Source organism: Mustela nigripes, chromosome 14 (assembly GCF_022355385.1).
Source record: "Mustela nigripes isolate SB6536 chromosome 14, MUSNIG.SB6536, whole genome shotgun sequence".
Lineage (NCBI taxonomy): Eukaryota > Metazoa > Chordata > Mammalia > Carnivora > Mustelidae > Mustela > Mustela nigripes.
Window position 1 is genome coordinate 88,373,364 of NC_081570.1, and position 24,888 is coordinate 88,398,251.

The following is a 24,888-nucleotide window of genomic DNA, read 5'->3' on the forward strand; positions in this document are numbered from 1 at the left end:
GAATTTATTTATTTGATATATAGAGAGAGATCACAAGTAGGCAGAGAGGCAAGCAGAGAGCCTGATGCTCAGGGCTCCATCCCAGGACACTGAGACCGTGACCTGAGCCCAAGGCAGAGGCTTAACCCACTGAGCCACCCAGGTGCCTCCAGATATTTGTTTTAAAAGGCCTATGGCTAGGGTGCCTGGGCAGCTCAGCGGGTTAAAGCCTCTGCCTTTAGCTCAGGTCATGATCCCAGTGTCCTGGGATCAAGCCCTATATTGGGCTCTCTGCTCAGCAGGGAGCCTGCTTCCCTTTCTGCCTCTCTGCCTACTTGTTATCTTTGTCTGTCAAATAAATAAATAAAATCTTTAAAAAAGGAGGGGGGTTGCTATGGCCAAGACAGAATTAAATAGTTGACAATTAAATATGTCTTAATTATTTTATTAGTGGAAACAGTGGATATACCAAATAGTTCTAGAAAAATTCGAATTTTAAATGATAGTTCTGGAGAACATCAATACGGTAAAAATTCTTTTCACTTTCATGATTATCACTGATGCACAGGAATAGAGCTATTGTGGCCACAGTTCTATCACATGACCAGCACACAGTGGCCACGAGATATCAAAGCAAACTGGAGGAAACTAATACTGCTAGTCCAGAATCTCGACCTGGGAACTTAGAATTTTGAATTGAGAGGTAAAAAGACAGAAAATTTGTTGAGATGTTAAAATCCTGGTTCTAAAAGGAAGTTCCAGCATTTCTGCTGGTAAGGTTTTTGGAGATGTCCTGGTTTGAATCCTTCTCAAAAGCTGAGGCCTCTTGAGCCAGAAGGCTTTGAAATTTAGTCCTAAAACATTTAAGGTTTATTTAATTTTGTTTTGTTTCCAAGTTACACCCCCTACATTTTGTACAACTCTCCTTGGACTTCTTCCTGTTTCTGGTGCTCCCCTCATAACTGCTGTTCAGATGACCTTGGCAAGGGATGGCCCTTGGCTCACTCAGGGATCATATCCTGACCCCAGCTTGAGTGGCCTAGGATGGAGCATCTGAAAGTTTTAGCTTCACTGCTTTCAAGGTGGATTAATTAGCCCAAGAAATATTATTTTATTTTTCTGGATATGCCACAAAAGTATCCATGACAGAAGTAAGGCTGAGAAATATAGAAATATTTACAAGCCAACAACTACATGAAATCTTAAGTGTCAGGTTGTCATCCAAGAACTGTATAAATCTTTGTTCAATATCTCAGGGAAATTTCTTTTATATTGTTCAAACTCAATATTGTAAATATTCATTCTTCCAAAAGTAACACATAAATTAATATAATCCCAATAAAAAGACCAACATATATTCCACTGTTCTTGTTCTGTTTATTGTTTAAAAAAAAAACAAACAAAAACAAAACAAAACAAAAAACCAGGGGCACCTGTGTGGCTCAGTGGGTTAAAGCCTCTGCCTTCAGCTCAGGTCATGGTCTCATGGTTGGCCATGGTCTCATGGTCTCAGGTCTCCCGCATCAAGCTCTCTGCTTGGCAGGGAGCATGCTTCCTCCTCTCTCTGCCTACGTCTCTGCCTACTTGTGATCTCTGTATGTCAAATAAATAAATAAAATCTTAAAAATAAAAATAAAAATAAAACCTTAAAATAAATCTAAATTTAGTTTAGAAAAGTCAACATGTAAAATATCCAAAAAACATAATTTCAATGTGTGATGATGGAAAACTCTTCCAATAACCAGTACATTATAAAACTACAGTAATCACAACAATGCAGTTTAAGCACTGGTACAGATAAATAAAATCAATGGAGTAGAATAGAGGGTAGAGAACAGGACCTCAGTTCATATGGTAATTTAATATAAGATGAAGTTGGCTAGTGTAAATCAGAATATCTAGGGTTACAAGTGAAAGAAACAAAACCCAAACTGTTAAATACAAGGGAAATTTACATACCATGGAAATGCAAAATTTATAGCTGGGTCAACGGAAATCAGGGATTCTTCTTTCTTTCTGTGAAAGTCCTTTGTGATTGTCACAGCACCTGTCAAGGAGAAGACAAGCAATTAATATTTGTTGACTGAATGCACAAATTATGAAGCCTGGTAGTCAATGTCAAATATTTGAATGGGTTATGTAGTGGTAGATGAAGTACATATTTGCTACTCAGTCTCAATCACGAGGCTAGAAGTAAAATTGTGTCCGAATATTTTAATGCCTCAGAGGAAATACAAAACTGGGACCAGAGAAGAGAAAATACTAGAAAAACCCTGGGTCAAGAATTTGTGGGTTGGGGATGAGTGGGAGAAACAAATCTAAAGGTGCACAGGTTCAAAACTAGCTTATGAAGTGGCAGGATCAATGTACAATTTGGAGAGAAAATCGAATCTATAAAAGCAAATAAAAAATACTTATGAAAATAACTTTTAAAAAATCAAATGCATGCCACAAAATGAGGAAATAGCTCATGTCCTTAATAAGAGAATTTTTAAATTAAGTTCCATATTCTAGAGAACTTCCTAAGAAATCAACAACAACTCAATCAGACTTGCAATGTTATCATCCTCATTTTATGTGTGAGAAACTAAAATTCTGAGAGGTAAGCAAGTTGATCAAGATCATAGTTAATGTGGTACAGCAAGATCCAAGCCCTAGCTCCGTAACACCAGAGCCCACACACAAACTCTACACTGAACCTAACATGTATGAATATATTTGAAGTGAGAACTAAACACACTAGAAAAATAAATTTATTTTAACTTATATGTTACTTGTATATGTATTTGTGTGCATCTCATGCCACAAAATTTGGATTTATCAATTTTCATATTCTATTACTGTTTTAAGTCAAATTTAGTCTGTTTTGGGCTTCTACCCCTCCGGTTGGCAAAAAATCAATGTCAGTCCTTCTGGTGTCTCCTCAATAGCTCCACAGGATCACATACAATTTCTAGATTTCTTTGGTGACAGAAAACTTGGGAAATTACCCAATCCATAATTCAGTGACTGTTACTATCTTTACTATTGCTCTTTTGGCTGCATTGTTGCTAATTCAGAATTCTTAAAAGTACCATCTGTCTGGTAGGCCCTGACACTTCAGAATGACAGAGTTGACTCTTTAACTCTTGTCCATTCATCTCAGGCTCAGCCTTGCAATTTTTTCTGCTCTCTTAAGGTTTTAGAATTCGCACATGCAAGATCGCCTGCATGAAATGTCCAACTTTCCTACCACAAAGCAAAGCAAATGCTCTTTATGTTTCTTTTTAATCTCAGACCACTCTGAAATGTTCTTCTTTACATCTGTAGTTGTGCAGTAGCTTTTATAGTCTTGACTCAGGTTCAGGGTACTCTTCAGAATCTTCAATTCTGTATTAAAGTGCAGGCTACCCAAAATAGTGGAAAATGGGGTTGTCCATATATCAAAGTACTGGATTTTCAAGGGACCTGTGGAAGCACACACTCCAGGGCTTAACAGAAGACAAACAACATTGAGTCTTTTGTTGCATATTATTAAGTCCCAATGTGTCCTTCCTGGCAGATTACTAATTCGGGTTACTAAAATGATCTCTCCTATCTGATTCTCTTCTGGAATAAACCACCACTTCCCCCTCCTTCCCTTCTCCAAAGAACTTTTAAAAGTTGAAAACAGTTCTAGGGAGGAGTTCGATTTCCACCAGGTGGAGTTCCCAGTGGACAGTCTACTCAGAGCAGTTTCTCCCTGTGCCTGGTCATGCTGGGCCTGAGCCGCACTTTCTGGATCTATGCCTCCTCAAGTCAAGGCCAAGTCTCCAAAGTGTCTGGCCTTGGAATCAACATTGAGACATTTAACCAGCCCTCTGGTTGGCATTTAAAAGACTGACCGTGTTCTAAGTTTGTTTTAAACTACTCAGACATTTAGCCACAGAACTGAACACTTTTGAGAATCAAATGGCCTCCAAATCTGAGGTTCCCATCCCATTTTATCATGGTAGTGTTTTATGACCTCAGAAAATTTCCATTCCTCTACCTATGAATTCTTTTCAAATATCTTCTCAACCTACCCAGAAGGTTTACCCCCTTCAAAAATCCTCAGTTTGGGATTATTTATAATTTTCTTCATTGGAAGAATACTGTTCCTTACCTCTGGTCAAAACATTTCAGCCTATGTATAAATGATGTTCAAGTTTGGGGATACATGGAAATTTTAGCAGAATATGACAGAGGTCTACAATTCATTTCATCTGAGCTTCAGCAGAAATACAGTTGTCACTGTGATCCATTACACACATTTATATGTATTTATAAGTAAATAAAAATACAGAAAATAAAAATAAAATAATACAGACTTACTGTATGTGATGAAACAAAATATTTCCATTTTATTCTATTGTACTTAATTTAATATTTTAAAAATGCTTTTTTTGTGTGTGATTCTCCAATTTGATTTCATGATTCACTAATGGGTCTCAAGATAATTTGAGAAACACTCCTCTAGGACCTTAGGGACACTGGCTGCTGTGTGTTCATCTCTCAGATGGAAATGGGAAGTTATTTTTGAAATAAGCCTGAGATAGGGGACTTAAATTTCCTCTTATACTTTTTTATTTCTTAGTAATCTCTTGGGACACAAAGAAACTCATTAGAAAAGGCTTATTTCTCTCCCTTTATTGAACATTCTGCCAATTACTATATATCTGCTCATGGTTCTTAAAATTAGCTCCCTTCACACTAAATCTCATATCAGTTCACTGGTACTCACCAGATCTACAGAGCTTTAGGAGTGCCCACTCTGCATTAATTCTCCAACATGGTTATAACCATTATCTCAAAATTAACTACCCCAAGTCTAAGTGTTACAATTTGTCTTCCTTATAAATATATGTTGCAGAAAGCTTTGTAATAATCCCCAATTTATCCCATATATAACTGGTATTAATTTTACCCCATAATATTCAAGGGTAAGAAATTTCATAATGACCCATTCTTCTAAATCAAATATTCTCCAAGGCTCTACATAACTTGCTGGCCATAAATGCAGTTCAGTGAACATTAGGATACCTTCCCACGAACCATAAAAGAAACCCTTAGTTTATTATGTGATGTCTGAAAAATAGTCCATCACTATTTCCACCTTACTATTGTTCCTCTAGCTTCACATTGCTACAATTGAGCAGTGATGCTGATCGTCTCTCAGGCAGTGGCACTCACTGAGTTTAACCAAACTCAGAGATTCATGTCACCCTAATTCGTTCCACTGACCTCCACCTGGCAGCACACAGCAGTCTTCAGTCTCATTGTGTGGAATAATATGCCACCTGGACAAGGGTTTCTGTAACATACAGAAATGCCAAAGCCCCTTTGGTAAATCCCAGGTAACTTCATACTTTTGGACTAGCTAGATCTTCCACTCCCACTGAAAATTCACTTTTACTGCCTACTTCACTGGAACAATTCAGTCTAAAAAAATATGTTGTGCATTTCCCTCTCAAACGTGTTACTGTGGAAACTTAGATCTTTAAAAACATAATGAGGATTTCTGACTTTTAGGGAATGAAGTGAATATGGAAAAGAAAGATGCTTTATTCTCTCATTGTAAGTATCCACAACAGCAAAGAAACCCAAGATAGCAGGTGTGTGTGTGTGTGTGTGTGTGTGTGTACATGCATGAACACACTTGGGCACACACATATGTGTGACACAGAGAGAGATAGGGAGATGTTAAAAAGAGGATGTAAAATGAATGTACAAATTCACTTTAAGCACTTAAGTTTATGTTAAATTCTAGAGGAAGTTTAATAAGACAGAATAAAAAAAAAGGTACATAAGCTCTATAAACACTTCCCCTTGATTCACTAGAACAAATATGAGATTAAAGATTATTTATTACCTTAATTGCTAAAATCAAATGACGCACTTAATAAAAACTATGTTAAAAATAGTAAAATACAGAATCTAAATTAATATGGGGAGAATTATAAAATTATACTTTTTATTACCCCCAGAAAAGAAAGACAGCTTGTATTTTTTGAAGAAGCACTGTATTTGGGATTTAACCAACTCTGCATCTGTGAGACTTCAAAAATGGACCTAGTCTAGATTAATTAGGACAACCTTAACCATACAAGGCAATCAGTACTGTGTTCTTATCATGCCCAGGATAATCACCCACATCCTAGGCAACCAGAAGAATTAATTAAAAAAATATGAGAACAGATAAAAAGAAGGATTTTCATTCTTTCTTGACTAGTAAGAAATATCACTAGTAACATCATATATAATAGAGAAGATACCAGATAATCAATGTCAGGGATGATCATTGATTTCCTTCTCATGCATGGCACAGAAATACAGTTGTTTCAGTTTGATTAAATCCATTACTGTTTTTATTACCATGTGTATAATAGTAATGGGAATAGCATACAATGATTATGTAGTTTATCTCATTTTTTACTGACCAGAATAGAGAATAAAATTGAATATTCAGCAAACTATAAAGATTAAGACTTTTGGCTTTTTTGTCATTGTAATATTTGACTCCATTCACATTTTTTCATTTGGTTTCTTTCATTTTTTGATGTTTGCAGTTTTCAAGGTTCCATTTCTACTTAAAAGCGCTTAGTGCTTTCAAATTGCCAGTTCTAAAATTCTTTTTTTTTGTTGTTCTAAAATTCTTAAAAACATATTTGATTTACTATGGATGTCCAAATTTTCATATATACATACAGCATGACATACACACATATACATACAGCATGAACAAGGAAAAGAAAGTAGAAAAGGAAAGATAGGGGCGCCTGGGTGGCTCAGTGGGTTGGGCCGCTGCCTTCAGCTCGGGTCATGATCTCAGGGTCCTGGGATTGAGTCCCGCATGGGGCTCTCTGCTCAGCAGGGAGCCTGCTTCCTCCTCTCTCTCTGCCTGCCTCTCTGCCTACTTGTGATCTCTCTCTGTCAAATCTTAAAAAAAAAAAGAAAAAAGAAAAGGAAAGATAAAACTTATCTTACAGTTAGAATGCAAGTTAAGATGCCCAATCGTTCACATTAGTGACTTAGTTCACTTTGAGTTTATATTAGTTTTGCTAATAACTTTTACCAAGTTATTTAGCAGTAATAACTTAGCTTAAAATCTTAGTGGCTTACAAAAATAAAGGTTTATATCTTACTCTTATTACTTTTCTTTCACAGTTCACTGTACTTTGCTTCTTATTGTCTTTATTGAAGAACTGAAGCTGAAAGAAGAGCCCTATCTTGTTTTCATGGCAAAGGAGGAAGAATTATGTTGGAACCAAGCAAATATTTGTCCAGTTTCTAGTCAATGGTGTTACACATCACTTTTACTCATATTCCACTGGTCAGAACTACTCACATGATCAATGGGACATGAAACAGCAGTACAACCCTCTCTCAGGGAGGGATGTTGCAGGTCACATGGCAATGAGCAATAATGTATTCACACACTCTCTCTGTAAATATGGGGGTAAGCAATTAGCAATAACAACACCTCTACTATAGAGCCCATGTCAATATCTTCATCTTTGTAAATTCTACTAAAATCATATTCTAGAGTGACTTAGAATGGGCCTGCCTAGAATTGGTTTTATTTATATTATATAAATATATTTATATTATAAGCACATGGTTCTCTGTTTACTTCTAATTCAACAGAATAACATTAGAAAATGAGAAGAAGATAAGACCAATATCCAAAGTTTCCGTTAGACAACTTGTATTTAAAAACCAAACCGCTCAGGGTACCTTGGTGGTTCAGTTGGTTAAGTACCTGACTCTTGATCTCAGGGTTGTGAGTTCAAGGTCTGTGTTGAGCGTGGGGGAAAAAAAGTAATTTTACTGGCACTGAACTTCATTCCAGTCAAACATCTAACTGGAAAGGAAAATAAAGTGTCTACCAATCTACACTGGAGGAGTGTGGATTTATCTTTCTCAGCTTAGTGTTTCTAAGTGTCTCAGCTTAGTGTTTCTCTTTACTTCTAGAATGGCAAGACCTAACTAGAAGATAGGAAGAGAAAGAAATGATATTTCCCCTTACATAAAAAGAGAAGCAGTAAGTGTATGATGAGCAGAGCTGCGGAGGCAGGCTAGAGACTAGAAAGTGCTCCCCCAGTTTTCTTCCCTTCCTAAACTTGTACTTCTTTGAACCACGCCTTTTCAGGGTTTGTGTGTCTTTTCCCCATGGGTTTACAAGGATGAAGGTTGTGGTGGAAAAACTAATTTTATTTCCACCCTATTCTCTCAACATAAAGCACAAAGAGAATAATATGTGAAATCACTTTATAGTATTTAGGCTAGAAGTTTGTCAGAAAAAAAAAGATTAAATGAATGGAGGTAATAAAGGTACTTATTTATATATGCCATCTGCTTCTTCAAATTAATATGGACATTTCAGAAACAGCTTTAAGCATATTTTGTAAATAACATACACAGCAATCCTGAAAAAAATATATAGTGTTAAATATAGCCTTTCTATAAAGACAAGACACAAGCTATTATTTGAAAATTTGGGGGTCTTTCTAAATATTGACTTATTTTAAAATTAAGAATAAACTGCAATTAGGGGGGCGCCTGGGTGGCTCAGTGGGTTAAAGCCTCTGCCTTCGGCTCAGGTCATGATCCCAGGGTCCTGGGATCAAGCCCCACATCGGGCTCTCTGCTCATCAGGGAGCCTGTTTCCTCCTCTCTCTCTGCCTGCCTCTCTGCCTACTTGTGATCTCTGTCTGTCAAATAAATAAATAAAATCTTAAAAATAATAATAATAATAAACTGCAATTAGGTAAGTTTGGGCACAGTGTAGTTCATAGGGAATCCAGGAAATTATTTATTCATAACAAGTAAGTACTGCTTACTAAATCAGACACACTATCTGCAACAAAATTCAAAAACTATTATTTTCTTGCATCTGTAACATTTGCTAACATGATGGGTTTTAATTTTAACTTAATTAAAATATTACGCTCCCTTTCAATGCCATAAATTTTAGAGATCTAGTTATATGGTATATCTTTAGTGTAGCCCAATTTTTGGATAAGTCTTACTTAAAATCAAATATAACATAAAAATAAAGATGCAACAATTTTGTTCTTCTTTATATGCATGATATTTCAATATCTTTAACTTTGTAAACTTATTTTAAACTGTAAAATTGTCACTTAATAATGTCAGCATTTTGATTAAAAACCATATCATACCTTTGGATGAAAAATATAAAACTTAAGGCTTGCAGGGAGGCTCTACATTCTTTAATTTAATATTTATTCATTAACACTGACTTAAATCTCAATTCTCTAGGTTTTATTTTACTACAAAATAACCTAAAATTTATTTTGGTGATTTAAAAAATTTATAGCTCCCTAATGGTGAGAAAGTTTATCCTGATATCTCTGGGTAACATTAAAGATGCTAATGCCAGGAGAATATAAGAAGCACTGCCTAGCCATTTGAGATTTAGCTACTACTTCTTGCAAAATGAATATGGAAGAGAAGAAGAGAAATTCAGCCATCTCTTTTTCAATAGCATTGTTTAAGAGCATGCTTACATGAAATATAAAATATATGATGTGCTGTAGAGAAAAGCAGTTTTCTAAATCTCGTTAATGATCCTTAAAATTGTATAATGGATTTGCTTTGTTTAGTTTACATTCTACTTTTCTTCTAAACCACTATTTTTCAATGTTTCATCAAAAAAGTAAGGTTTGGGGCATCTGGGTGTCTCAGTGGGTTAAGCCTCTGCCTTTGGCTCAGGTCATGATCTCAGGATCCTGAGACTGAGTCCCGTATCGGGCTCTCTGCTCAGTGGGGAGCCTGCTTCTCCCTCTCTCTCTGCCTGCCTCTCTGCCTACCTGTGATCTCTGTCTGTCAAATAAATAAATAAAACCTAAAAAAAAAAAAAAAAGTACGGTTTGTCATCATAATAGTACCATAGTGGATACCACCATATTAATGGCACTAGATACTTAACTGCCCAACAGGCTTTTATAGTTAAAAAAGGAACAGTTACCAAGACTTCCAGTTTCCAATCCAGAATGCAAGAAATCTAGAAATCACCACCCTGTCCTAACAAGTAAAAAGCTTAACAAATTGAAAAATTGATAACTATTTTTAGATTCATAGAAGAAGTGAGATCACAGGACAAATTGTTGCCCCCCAAATCACAGGAAACTAGAGGTGAATAAAGAGAATTACAACTTACTGAAGCAGTTACCTCCTCAGGAATGAGTTTTCAAAACCTGCAGTATAATTGACAAATTACTAGAGGTTCAATCTGGACGAGTCTGAGACTAAAAAACTCCAAGAGGATCTAGTCCTTGGGAGTCCCCATACTTCTGTGAGCTTTACCTCCTGGATCTCTACCAGGTTCTCATATTGTATATATTAGAGAAAAATCACATTGTTCTGTCGGGGCGGGGGAGGGAAAAGAAATTTTTTTGAAATATGCAGAGTATTCTATTCTTAACAAATTCTGCCCTTAGGAGAAATTAAGTAGAGCTTAACCTGCTGGGTTTTATCTGAGTTTAATTGACCTAGGGGAAGAATAATACTCAACTCTCGCTCGCTCCAGCCATCCTGCTCCACCTAAATTTGGTGGGGAAGGGATGATAACCAAGAAGCCCATGTAAGGTTCATATTCCAGAAGCAAAGACTTAACAAAAAACTGAGACCTAATCATAGGACTATAAAATGCTTCCCCTCTCCGCACACCTTACCACCAAATTACTAAATGCCTATTTACAGCAATTCCTTTTACCCAGTACATCATGCCCAGGTATCAAGAAAAAAGAAATTACAACACATATTTAAAGGCCAAACACACAGCTGGAAGAAACAGAGCAAGCATCAACACCAGATCCAGATATGGCAGGGATATTGGAATTATCAGACCAGGAATTTAATACAACTGTGACTAATACACAAAGGGTTCCAATAAACAAAGTAGACAATAGATGGGCAAGATAAGCAAAGAGAAATTCTAAGTGAGAACCAACATGAAATGCTAGATCAAAAACACTCTAATAGAAGTGAAAAATGCCTTTGAAGGTCATATTAGTACACCGGATACAGTTGAGGAAAGACTCTCTAAACTTGAGAATATCTCAAAAGAACTTTCCCAAACTGATAAACAAAGAGAAAAAGACTGAAGAAAAAAAAAAGAATACTAAAGAATACTAATGAATGATGGAACAAATCTAAAGGTTTAACAGATATGTATTGGTAATAATAGAAGGAGAAGATAGAAAGGAAAATAAAAACATTTGAAACAATAATAATTGAGAATTTCCCCCAAATTAATGTCAGACACCAAGTAAAGATTCAGGAAACTCAGTCAAGACCAAGGATAAAAGCCAAAAAAAAAAAAAAAAAATACACCTAGACATATATTTTTCAAACTACAGAAAATTAAAGATTTTTAATAATTCTTTTTTAGACTTTATTTATTTATTTATGAGGGGCAGACAGAGAGAAAATGCAGGGAGTGGGGGGGGGCAGAGGGAGAAGGAGAAACAAACTCCCTGCTGAGCAGGAAGTCTGAATGGGACTCAATCCCAGGACCCTGGGATCATGACCTGAGCTGAAGGCAGATGCTTAACTGACTGAGCCACCCAAGCACCCCAGTAAAAAAAAAAAAAATTAATAATAATAATAATAATAATAAATTTAAAAATTTTTAAAAATTCCTGAAAGAAACCAGAAGAAACAAAAAAGGCTTTACTTATAGAGGAATAAAGAAAAGAATTACATCCAACTTCTGAGAAACCATGTGCCACAGACTGAATGTTCCCCAACCCTGAAATTCATGTTAGAATCCTAACCCCCAATGTGATAGTATTTGGAGGTGCAGTCTTTGAGAGATGATTCAATCATGAGGGTGGAACACTAACAAATGGGATTAGTGTCCTTATAAAACATACACCATAGAATTCCCTCATACTTTCCGCCATCTTAGGATAGAGCAAAAAGGTAGATGTCTGTGAATCAGAAGGTGGACCATCACCAGACACCAAACTGCTGACACCTTCTTGGACTTCCTAGCCTCCAAAACTGTGAGAAAATAAAAGCTGTTGTTTATAAGCCACTCAGTTTATGGTATTTTGTTTAGCAGTCTGAATGGAACTAAATACCATGCAAGCAAGAGAATGGAGAAAAATATTCAAAGTGTCAACAGAGAGAAAACAAAGGGAAATTATCCTTCAAAAGTGAAGGAAAAATAAAACTTCTTTCAAACAAACAAAAATTAAAGGTATTTGTTGCCAGCAGCTCTGCCTGGCAAGAAATATTAGAACATGTTCTCTAAAGAGAAGGGAAATGATATAGGTCAGAAACCCAGATCTACATAAAGAAAACAAGAACATTAAAGAATGATGTATAAGTAAGGAAGAAAATTATATTTTATTATAGTTTTAATTTGTAGTCCTTTGAATACTATTAAAAGTAAATATTTCTTTTTTCCAAATTAATATATACATAGATATAGCCTTTAGTAGTTTTTTTGTGTATTTTTGAATTAATATTCTTTTTTTTAAAGATTTTATTTATTTATTTGACAGAGAGAGATCACAAGTAGCCATAGAGGCAGGCAGAGAGAGAGAGAGGAGGAAGCAGGCTCCCCGCCGAACAGAGAGCCTGATGTGGGACTCAATCCCAGGACCCTGAGATCATGACCTGAGCCGAAGGCAGCGGCTTAACCCACTGAGCCACCGAGGCGCCCCTGAATTAATATTCTTATAGCTAAAAGGAATACATTCCAAATGATGCTGCAGCAATTAAACAACATGACTAAAATAAATACAAAAGTCTTGATATAAAACCTTATGATTATAGAAAAACTAATTCAAAATGGATCATAAATTTCATCATAAGATACAAAGCTATAAAATTTTTAAAAGAAAATAAAGGAAGAAAGATTAGGGAAAGAGTTCCTGAACATGACAACAAAAAGCAAATCACTAAAAAAATATAATAAATTCAACTTCATTAAATTTATTTTTTTTTTTTCTGCAAAAGATTCTGTCAAGTGTATGAAAAACAGTTTCCAAACTGGGCAAAAATGTTTGCAAACTATATATCTAGAAAGAGTAACAAAGCCCAAAGGATTCAATTAGAAAATAGGCAAAATATACAGACAGGTTAAAGAAAATATACAGATGGTAAGAAGCAAAAATAGATGTCCAAAATCATCGGTAATTAAGGAAATACATATTAAACCACAATGATGGGGCGCCTGGGTGGCTCAGTGGGTTAAAGCCTCTGCATTCGGCTCATGTCATGATCCCAGGGTCCTGGGATGAGCCTGCATCAGCAGGCTCCCTGCTTGGCAGGGAACCTGTTTCCCCCTCTCTCTCTCTGCCTGCCTCTCTGCCTGCTTGTGATCTCTTTCTGTCAAATAAATAAATAAATAAAATCTTTAAACCACAATGAAATAGCACCATAAACCTTTTAAAATGGTTACAGTTACAAAATAGAGATAATATCAAATGTTAATAAGGATGCAAAGAAATTAGATCCCTCCTACCTTGCTGGTGGGAACAGAAAATGGTATAGCCACTCTGAAAAATCATTTGGTAGTTTCTGATAAAACTGTATACACTTATCATATGATCCAACAGGTGTTCTTATGCACATTTATCTAAAAGAAATGAAAACTTAATTTCACATAAAAGCTTCTAAATAAGGAGGACCTGGTTGGCTCAGTCAGTTGAGCATAGGACTCTTAATTTGGGCTCAGGTCATGATCTAAGAGTCCTGGGATTGAGCCCAGGATCAGGTTCTCTCTGTCCCTCTCCCTCGGCCTCTCTCCCAGCTCACAGGCTCTCTCTCTTTCTCAAATAAATACATAAGAATCTTTTAAAAATTGGGGCGCCTGACTGGCTCAGTGGGTTAAAGCCTCTGCCTTCGGTTCAGGTCATGATCCCAGAGTCCTGGGATCGAGCTCCGCATCGGGCTCTCTGCTTGGTGGTGAGCCTGCTTCCCCCACCCTCTCTCTCTGCCTGCTTGTGATCTCTGTCTGTCAAATAAATAAATAAAATCTTTAAAAAAAGAAAGAATCTTTTAAAAATTATTTAAAAACTTGTACATAAATCTTTACAGCAATTTTATTGTTAATAACCAAAAACTGAAAAAAAAAATCCTTTAATGGGTGGATAGTTATACTGCAATTTTCATACAATGGGATACAATTCAAAAATACAAAGTAACAAATTAAGTTATACATGCAACAACTTGAATGAATCTCAAGGGACTAAAAAAAACCTGTCCAGTGTCAAAAAGTTACATGTTACATGTTATATTATTCCATTTATATAACATTCTTGAAATGGCAAAATGGAATATCTTGAAAATGACAAACTTAGAGAAGGAAACATATTAGTGATTGACAAAAAGATAGTGATGGTGAAGGTCGGTGAAGAGAGTTCAAGGTAGGTACGAAAGAGTCCCTTTGAGGCAACCAGAATGTTTCTTTATTGTTGTACTTATATAAATCTATAAGATATAATTGCATAGAACTACACACACACACAAGTATATGTAAAAACTGGTAAATTCTGAATAAGGTCTGTAGTTCAGTTAAGAGTATTGTACCAATGCCAATTATACAATTATACAATTAGGTAAAAGATAATCATTGGAGAAGCTGGGCAAAAGGTCATGGGACTCTTTACTTAATTTTTACAACTTCCTATGATTCTATAGTTATTGCTAATTAAAAGTTTTAAGTAAAATTTAACAAATTAAATTTGCCCAAACATTTATTCACTGATGTAAATTTATTTAATCAAATTCTTACATTCACTAATTTCTCAATTTTAATACATCAGATTATTTTAAATGTCTAAGGCCTATAAAAAGAGGAACTTTCAGTTTCTTCTTAGTACGTAGTAAGGGGAAAAGAGTGTTGTGCCCACCTACTAACATCTAGAAAAAGCCAGATAATTTATTTAGCCATAACTGTTTTTCAACTGTCAGAGAATTGATATTTCAGGGCAATCAAATAATCTGAAATTCAATTAAAGACAGGAATGCTCAAAGACAGGATTCAACCATTGTTTACCTAGGACATAGCACAGGAAGGAGATGGAGTTGGCATTCAAAAATGGGTTCAAAATTCAAAAAAAGAATTTAGCCAAATTTGTAACAATTTCCTGAAATATGAATAGGGGATAGTTTGAGAGTATAAAGCCTCCTGGAGCTAGAAATGCAAAGGAAGTTTACATCTATTCACATGCTCTTCACACACCTCACATATGGGCAGAAAAGTCTACTTTGTGGTACAAGTCTGGGGGAAGAGAAGATCTACATTGTCCATAAAAGAAAGTCCTGCCTGGATCCTTCTTTACAGAATAAAAGCCTAAGCCTAGGAAAGGCAGCAAACTCTAAGTAAACAGGTGGATACTCATTTTGTTTAGGATGTGAAGGAGAAAGGAATGGAACAGTTTTCTCTCCATTTCTTGGGGGGAAGATAGAAAAAACTTCTGGCTTCAGACCATTTGAGAATCATTACCACTGAGGTTAAGGATATGATCATTGAGAAGGCCATGACTCTAAGAATGAGGAACAGGAAGCCTGCCTCAGACTGAATCTAAACCAGGACATCAGAAAGCACAAAATAAGAGCCATTCCTGCCCCAGACCTACTGCCAGGTTAACAAGCTATTGAATAATTAGAAAAAGGAGTCTACCATTGGGAAAGGGACAAAAATTTGAAGAGAGAGCCTCTGAAACATGCAACACATAAGGAAAGCCTAAGCTTCAGAGTAGAACAGGAACACTGGGGAAAACCTTCCCATAATCCAGTCCCCTACCCACAAACACAAAGTAACACTAGAGCACCAACTTGAACCTGGTGCTGTAACAATAACAAAAAAACTAGCTTTGCTACTACCTATACTTACTCAAAACACCAACTGAAGGCCTAGAAAAAGAAGATGCATGCCCATTTCCAGGTGCCAATAATATTTATCTCAGTCTCTACTTGTCTACAAATTATGTCTGTGTATGATGAACACACACACACACATCAGACTTAATTCTCTTTTCTAGATTCCTAGGATAAAGCAAGTTTAATTCAATAGAAGCATGCTAGTATATCATGGAAGCTGTTTATGAAATACTAAATACATCTTAGAAATCACTTTTGTAACAGGTAGGAAGAGATATATCAGTCAGAACATAGATTCATAGAATATAGTAGAAATGAGAATCAGTCTATAATTAGATCCACTATTATTGAAGGCCTTATATTCCAAATAGCAGAGTTTGAATTTGATAGAGTACTAGGTCCTTCTCAAACTATTCTGCTTGATTGTCCCTAATAGCTGAGAGGAACATAAATGCATGTGCCTCAGGATTCTGGAAATATATACTTTGAAGCCACCTGCCTCTTGCTAAAATTACCTTGAAGTCTCATGTTTTATCTTTAAAATTCAGGATAAATGTTAATAATTAATACAAAACCTACTTATTACCTATCAAAAATGTAAACTGCTGCCCAAATATTCATGCAGTATTGACACTCTATAAAAGCATGTTGTGCTTATCCTGTGAGACTACAGAATGTCACAACGTATTCCCTAAATTATACACCTCATTGTTTCAAAAGCATAGCATAGGCATTAGGTAGCTTTTCTTTTCCTTTTTTTTTTTTTTTTTTTTACATTCTTAAAAAAAGGCTAAAGTGCACATTTAAAAAGATTTACCTGGAAACTAACACCTCAGAGTTTCATTTTTGGCAAAGAACTTTCATATTTAACCCTTACGTTAACCTATGGCAGTATAGCAGAGAAAGTATATTCATTTCCATTTATAAACAGATGAAGAAATTGAGACATAGAGAATTTAAATTGCATAGTTAGCTAGCAGCAGAGCCAAGAAGAGGACATAACATTGTGACACTGAATCCAGTGCCATTTCTATAATTCCTAATCACCCTACAGCAAAATATAGTATAAAATCAATTTCTCTTGGATCACATTCAAGATAATTTAGTTGTACCAGTGACATAAAGTAAATTGTCCCCTTCTAGGTCATCCTGATGTATATTCTGAGATATATTATTATGTCAGTTTCTAGTATAGGAAGTTTTCATTTGCTAGGTGCTACTGACACAGGTATCTTTTTCTCAGTCCTGAAATATTACTGATTGTATTTAAAAGAATGAAACTGACCTGACCAAATCGACATGAGAAGGAAGGAAGGAAGGAAAGAAGGAATGAATGAAAGAGGAAAAGAAAGGAAAGGAAAAGGAAAGGAAGAAATGTCCACTCGTTCCAAACCTCACTGAAAGTGCCAATATATATGTCAGGGAGACATTTTTTATAAATCATTTGGGAGTTCTCACTGTTATTCCTTAATTTTTTAAACTATTGTGGCCAATTACCCTGAAGAACTCACAAGAAACAAGGAAGAAGTCATTTGATGAGGGGACAGAAGGCTGGCTGAAGACAAAGCAGAATCTGACATCCTGTAACCTTTCCCCACCCCCCACTCCCCACCCTTCACTCCTGTGTAGGACCCGTGTGACACTCTTCCAGGAATCTTCCAACTATCTTCACTTTAATGCCTTGCTAGAGGGGAAAAACCACCTTACTTGACAATGGCAAGGCCTCCCTTATCTTATAGGTCCTCTTTAGCATATGAAAGTTCTTTTGAAACCTCCCTTTTTCCTTACCTCCCCCAACCCCATCATATGTAATCAGCCACCCCTCATAATCCCTGTGCAGCAGCTCTTTCTGCCCACACTTCCTACCCTCCGTGCTTTAATAAACCACCATTTTGCACAAAAGATGTCTCAAGAAATCTTTCTTGGTCTTCCGCTTGGGACTTAATCCCACCAAACCTCACCTATATTCCAAAACTTCATCACAGTTGCCTTCCAGCTCTGGGGTTGTCTGTTTGCAAGACACTAAGCTGCCCTAGTTGCCCTTGCTGAATGCTATCCTCATTGCTACTCACATAGGGCTTTTTCAGAGAGTCCTACTGCCTGGAGCTATTAAGAAAGTTTTTTATTTGTATTATTGTTTTTTTTTTTTTTTTAAGACACTTATCCCTTTGACTAAAGCCAGAAGCTTTGAAGTTTGTTGTTGATAACAAACCTGTACCTGATGGGCAAAATGGACATTTGACTTAATTTTCCACTTGGACCACCTCAAAAGCATTATCATACTAGTCTCTGGTTCCAGTAAAGACAGACTTCCTGGAGTACTCTGAATTGGATTCTCTTGGCCTACTGGGCACAGAAGATCATGCCAAATTAGACATGGATTCCTGGACTCCTGATTTACAAAAAGTAGAGCATGGCATATTTGATATCTATGACTTTCTTTCATATCCACTGATAGTAAAAGTTTCTAGTTTTCCTCTAATCTTATTAGCAAAATTTCCTTTGGGAGGAAAAAAAAAAAAAAACAGAAAAGGAGTAGAGATGATAATAAGAGAATGAGATAAGTAACTAACTTTGAAAGCAACTCCTAAAAGGAAATAAACAGAGATTTTGCTTAGGAAAAAAGCTTTTTCAGAAATTGTATTTTTGTTTTCGTTTTTATTGACAACTAGGTGGACCAAAATTAAGAAGCTAAGAATTTAATCCTGTTCACATAGGGGTTATAAATGCCAATTTATTTTTTAAATATTTCTAGCATATGTGATTTCACTGATAAAAAATTCTAATTACTCTTAATTTTATGTTTCTGTGTTTAGAGATAACATTCACTACTTCTGTGAATAAAATTAATGGTAAGAAACTAGTTATAATATGTGTTAATGGTGATTAAGAAACTCCTTCTGAAAAGAAATAAATGTCAGGCTAAACTGAGATTAAAAGGACTAGTAGTTTCCAAATTTTGCTCAGTATTGGACTCACCTGAGAATCTTTAAAGAGTATTGATGGCTGACTCCCACCCTCACATTCTTATTTAATCCCTATGGAGTACAATCTGAGCATCAAGATTATTACAAATTCTCCAGGCAAATAGCTAATCCAGTGGACTTAAAGGTACACTGGAAATCTGAAGTCCTGAGTTCAAATTCAGTCTCTTGCTTATTGCCTATAGAGTTTTTAGCAGCTCACATAACCTCTCCAAGACTTTTTTTCTTATCTGTAAAAACAGGATGTTGATAATACATTTTCTATCTCTAAAAAAGAAATATTGTGGAGTTTAAATAAGATACTATATAGGAAGTCACTTCACAAATTATTATCAAATTAAAGATGAAATTATACATATACATGAATTATTTATATTATATATAAATATATATGTATTTATACAAAGAAATTTATTATGAGGTATTGGTTTACAAGATTATGGAGGCCGGCAAATCTAATATCAACAGGGTAGGCTGGCAGGCCAGAGACCCAGGAGAACCAATGTTCCAGTTCAAGTCTGAAAGTCATCTCCATAGAATTCTTTTTTGCTAGGGGATTGCAGGGGATGGGAATGTGGTGTTTTGTTCTATTCAGGCCTTCAATTGACTGGATGAGATCCACTCACATTATGAAAGGCAATCTCCTTTACTCCAAGTCCCACCAATTTAAATGCTAATCTTATCCAATGATACCCTCAGAGAAAGACCCAGAATACTGTCTAACCAAATATCTGGGAAACCCCTAGCCCAGTCAAGTTGATCTACACAATTATTCAACACAATACTATTATTAACCATTTTTTAAATTATTAAATTATTACAAATTTTAACAGGTCACACTGAAAAAAAAAAAAATCCCATGAATGTACTAGATCAATCAAAAATGAAGGATTGTAACTACCGAGTTGTATTTTGGCCCTCATCATCACCTTGCCCCAAATATGCTGACATTTATTGTGATTTGAAGGACTAAAAACAAAACTTTTCTCAAATAATCAGAGAAATTTCATTTGAAGAGAGAAGTCTTCCACTATAACTGATTTTTTTCTCCCTTACACCTAGGAAAAAATATCTCAGATTCCAGTGGCACCCAAGACTGGCCATATGAGTAGGTGGTATGATCTGAGAAATACCAAGAGGCCCCACCTGCCAAATATATCTTCCCTTAGGGACATTCCTGGAATTCTCATCATTAGAGACAAAACAGAAAGACCCTTGTAAAATGCATAGAAGTTTTAGCATATTATGGATTCATTTAACAGGTAGACTAAAATACGAATAAAAATAGCTTTTTAAAATGGAAAAAGGGGTTACTCTCTCATCTTTGTTCTGGCAAAAATGTTTTTCTTTAACAGATAAAAGTCAGTGTGGCTAAATTAGTCTACTTCTTTACCGGAACTCAAATAGGACATACACTATTGGCTATTATGACCTTACTATCTATTCTTTGCTACCTTGTCCATATATTTTCAAGTAGCCACATCTGATTCTCCACAAAAGGACCTACAATAAGCTTAAGAAAGAATTCTTAATTTTCTTAATAAATATTGGTGGAGTTTGGGGGTTTGTTATTTATTTTAGAGAAAGCATGAAGTTCAAATTTTTAACTTTAAGAAAATTAAACAAATTGCAAGCAGAAAGCCATCAAATCACTTGGTATACAATAATATTTGCAATTATAATTCTAAGATGAATAAGAGATTTTTTAAGGAGTATGTATATGATGTTTTATTTCTTGTGCTTACAAACAACTATTTTAAATTCAATGCAATTCTGTGAATCAAAAATAAGGTTCTTCTCCATCCTTAGCTCTTGAACCTAATCCTAAATATTAGTCTCTGAAATTTCCTGGGTAAAATCATGAGTCCAATTCTAAGAACGAGGATACTTTCTCTCCACCTGCAGATATATGTCTCTTCCCAGAGCATTTCCTATACTTCTTGACCTCTTTAGAAAGTATATTTCTTCTCTAACTTTACTGTGACCTTGGCTAATGCTCTTGTGTATCTACCATTTCTTTCCACAATTCACAGCCTACCATCACCTCCAAAGCTGACCCAAGAATCTAGTACTTCTCTTAGTTACAGGTTACTGCGCCACAGACATCCTAACATTATTAAAGACATGAAAGACATAGTGGGCTATTTTTGTTTTCTAGGAAGTATTGTGTATAATGTTCTCTCCAGCTGTTCAAGATGAAGAGTAAATTGCTGTACAACATGACCCTTACGATGAGGCAGATTAATTGATGCTCAGTCTCACAGGCTTCGAAACAACTTTTCTCCCTTTCAGAAACAGTCCTTGGTTTGTTATTAGAACACAGGCAAGACTGAACAACTGATGGAAAACGTGAGCTTGTGATTTGAGCTATCCATTGAATTGGGTAACCCTACGAGGTAGCAACACATAAGGTTCAGCATTCCTAAGTGCTCTTTTCCATTAAGTAGAAATTGAGTATATGTAGATCAGGCGAAAGAAGCATATATTCTCATAACCCAGGGGAACTTTGCCATTCTTTCCACTGCTGCCATATTGAGATGTAAAAGTCCTGATGTTTGGACAACTCTGTAAATATACTAACAACCACCAACTTATGCACATAAAATGGATGGATTTTGCAGAAATAAAAAAATACTTACATAAATAATTTTTTAAAAACCTTAATGTGTGCAATTTAAAACAAAACAAAAGATTCTGGGAATCTGGGAATCCCAGAATGGAAAGCAGAATGTTACAAAAGAATCCAAACGCATTAAAAATGTATGAGCCATTCACACTGAAGGAGAGAGAAAAAAAGTATTTGTTCTAAGATCTTAAAAAGAGTGAAGATTTAATCTTAAATGCAAAAAGAACTGTAGGTGAGCACTGTATTTCAAAGTTGTTCCTGACAGGGTACAAATGAACAATTCTAAAACCACAACACATGTACACTGCCATTGAACAACTAACTAACTAAACAGCAGATAATGGGAACCAGGTTTCTCACTATTAAAGGGGGAGTTTATAGATAATCACGGGGAGGAGACTACAGTGACCCATGTGATAATGGATTAAAGTTGGAGACATCAATATGATCTGTTTTGCTTAATATAGATGCATATGGTTGTATATGCATATGGTTGTATATAGATGTGTAGGCACGTTAATATAAAAACCCTTTCTGTTAGTTGAGAGGGTCTAGAACAAATGACACCCCAGTAGCAATAACCCCTTTAGATTCAGGGTTCTACACCATTCTCCAATAAAAAGAAAATGAGATCCTTAAAAAAATGGCCGATTCTTGGGCTGGGAGAGGAGATACATAAGATGAGTCTGGAGCTTCTAATAGAGACACTATCTTAAAGTATAGAAAGTAAGAAATTGTTTAAAAAACAAAACCTGGCACACCTAGGTAGCTCAGTCAGTTGAGCATCTGCCTTGGGCTCGAATCATGATCCCCAGGCCCTAGGATTGAGCTGAGTCAGGCTCCCTGCTCTGCGGGGAGTCTGATTCTCCCTCTTCTTCTCCCTCTCCCTGTGTGCATGCTCTCTCTCTCTCTCTCTCTCTCTCTCTCTCTCAAATACATGAATGGATTTTTAAAAAAAATTTTAATCAAAAAATAAATAGAAAACAAAACCTCACAATGACAAGTGGTATGACAAAGAGATATAGAAGCCAACTGAAAAGAGTTCCTAATGGCCAAATCTTTAAGCAGTTTGAACAATAAAATTATATTGGATTATAATTCAACGTAAAAATAGAATGCAGTAGCCCATGCTAATACAAATAAAAATTCAATAAAAAAATGGAAAGAAATGATTTCCCATACAGAATAATTATTGTATATATTAATATATAAACATGATTATATGTTACATATAATATAAAAATATATATAGTAACGTATTTTATGACATATTACTACATATTTATTTATTTATTTATTTTTAATTTATTTGAGAGGAGAGAGAGATCACAAGTAGGCAGAGGGGCAGGCAGAGAGAGAGGAGGAAGCAGGCTCCCCGCTGAGCAGAGAGCCCAATGCAAGACTTGATTCCAGGACCCTGAGATCATGACCTGAGCCAAAGTCAGAGGCTTAACCCACTGAGCCACCCAGGCACCCTGACTACATATTTATTTTTAAAAAAATTTTTTAGCGGTGCTCAGTCAGTTAAGCTTCCAACTCTTAATTTCAGCTCAGGTCAAGGGTTGTGAATTGAGCTCTGTGTAAGATTCTCTCTCTCCCTCTCCCTCTCTTAATAAATGAATGAATGAATGAATGAATGAATAGATTTTATGTGCATATATATATATATATATATATTTTTTTTTTTTTTTAAATTACTCCACCCTCGTAGAGGAGGCATATAACTTCTACTTCTTAAGTATGGACTATGCATAGTGACTGCCTCCAAAGAGTAGAGTATAGAAGAAAGAGAGAAAGAAAAAAAGAATAATGTTATAGTGGAGAAAACTGACTAATATTGGCTCAAGCCAGGTGATCAAAGTTATCATTGACAGTGATAAATCGTATTGAGAGTATATAGCCTTAAAAGATGTAATAAGATTGGCACTTCACCTCTGTGGGTTTCCCCAAAAAATATCACCCCAGTGTAAACATGAGAAAAACATCAAAACAATTCTAACTTGGAGATAATCTACAAAATACCAATAGCCTATGGAGATATGACAATTAAATGTAATGTGGTATCCCAGATAGGACCCGTTCAGAATAAGAACTTTAGGAGAAAACTGAGGAAATCTGAATAAATTATGAAATGAAGTTAATAATAATGTATCATTATTGATTAATTATGATAAATGTACCATACTAATATAGGATTTGAATAATAGGGAAAACTGGGTTTAGGGTTATGGAATTCTCTGTACTATCTTTGCTATAATTCTGTAAATCTAAAACATGTCCTAAAATAAAAGGTTCTTGGAGGGGTGTGGCTGGCTCAGTCAGTAGAGCATGTGACTCTTGATCTTGGAGTTGTGATTTCAAGTCCCATGTTGGGTGTAGAGATTACTTAAGTAAAATCTTTGAAAAAATAAAGTAAGTAAAATAACAAAGTAAAATAAAAGGTTTTAAAATATGTGCTTATATTACTACATTTTAAAATTATATTTTAAGAGGGTTAACTTCCATGTAAGTATGTTGTGGTTCACATTTATTGTCACTTTAGCCCATCTATCATCGTTTCCTAGAATAAGAAAAAAAGATCTTTATAATATTTTAAATGAAAAGAAACTATCCCCACAATAGCACTATAAGTAGCACTATTAAACCCCTTTTATAGAGACTAACATAGATGGTAAGTGAGTAAAACCCAAATCCAGGTACCTCTTACTCCAAATTGTGTGTTATAAACTATTCTATCAGACCTCTTTCCCAAACCATACACATGTGGTTAAAAAAAGAAAAAGAAAAAATCAGGCATGTATTCAAAGAGAGTAATTTCTTCTTTGATGAATACATGCATAATATTTTACATGTCAAAAGTTGATAGTATCTATTATGGTGTCACATTTGAGCATAATATTTATGAAGTTCAGTAGTCTTTACTTAGTCTTTTCAAGATTAAAAAATAAATTAAGTAAGCATTTAAATTAAAGTAAGCAATTAAATTAAATTAAATTAAATTAAAGTAAGTAATTAAATTAATTTTAAGTAAGCATAATAAATTAAGTAGCAAGAAACAATTATATTTGAATAGCTTTAATGACATTATGAAACTGTTCATTGTTTTTTCTATGTATTTTATAATGCATGGACTGGTAGAAGTAATACATACGAAATATTTTTCTAAACTCTTGTAATTTCAATGTTTTCATATTTTTAAAAAATATGCATTATATAAAAGCTCAAGAGAATAATTTGTCAGTATTATTTTACTGACCTAACTATATAAAGAGCTCTTTAACTTTTAGCTGATATTTGGAATAGATATGGCTAGATATTAAGGGTTTTTTTTTCCTGAACTTTACAGAATACAGTGAACCTTGTATTTTATGCTTCTTAAATTTCTGCATTTATTTAAGTAAAAATGCTACCAAGCCAAGTAAAACACTAGTTTGG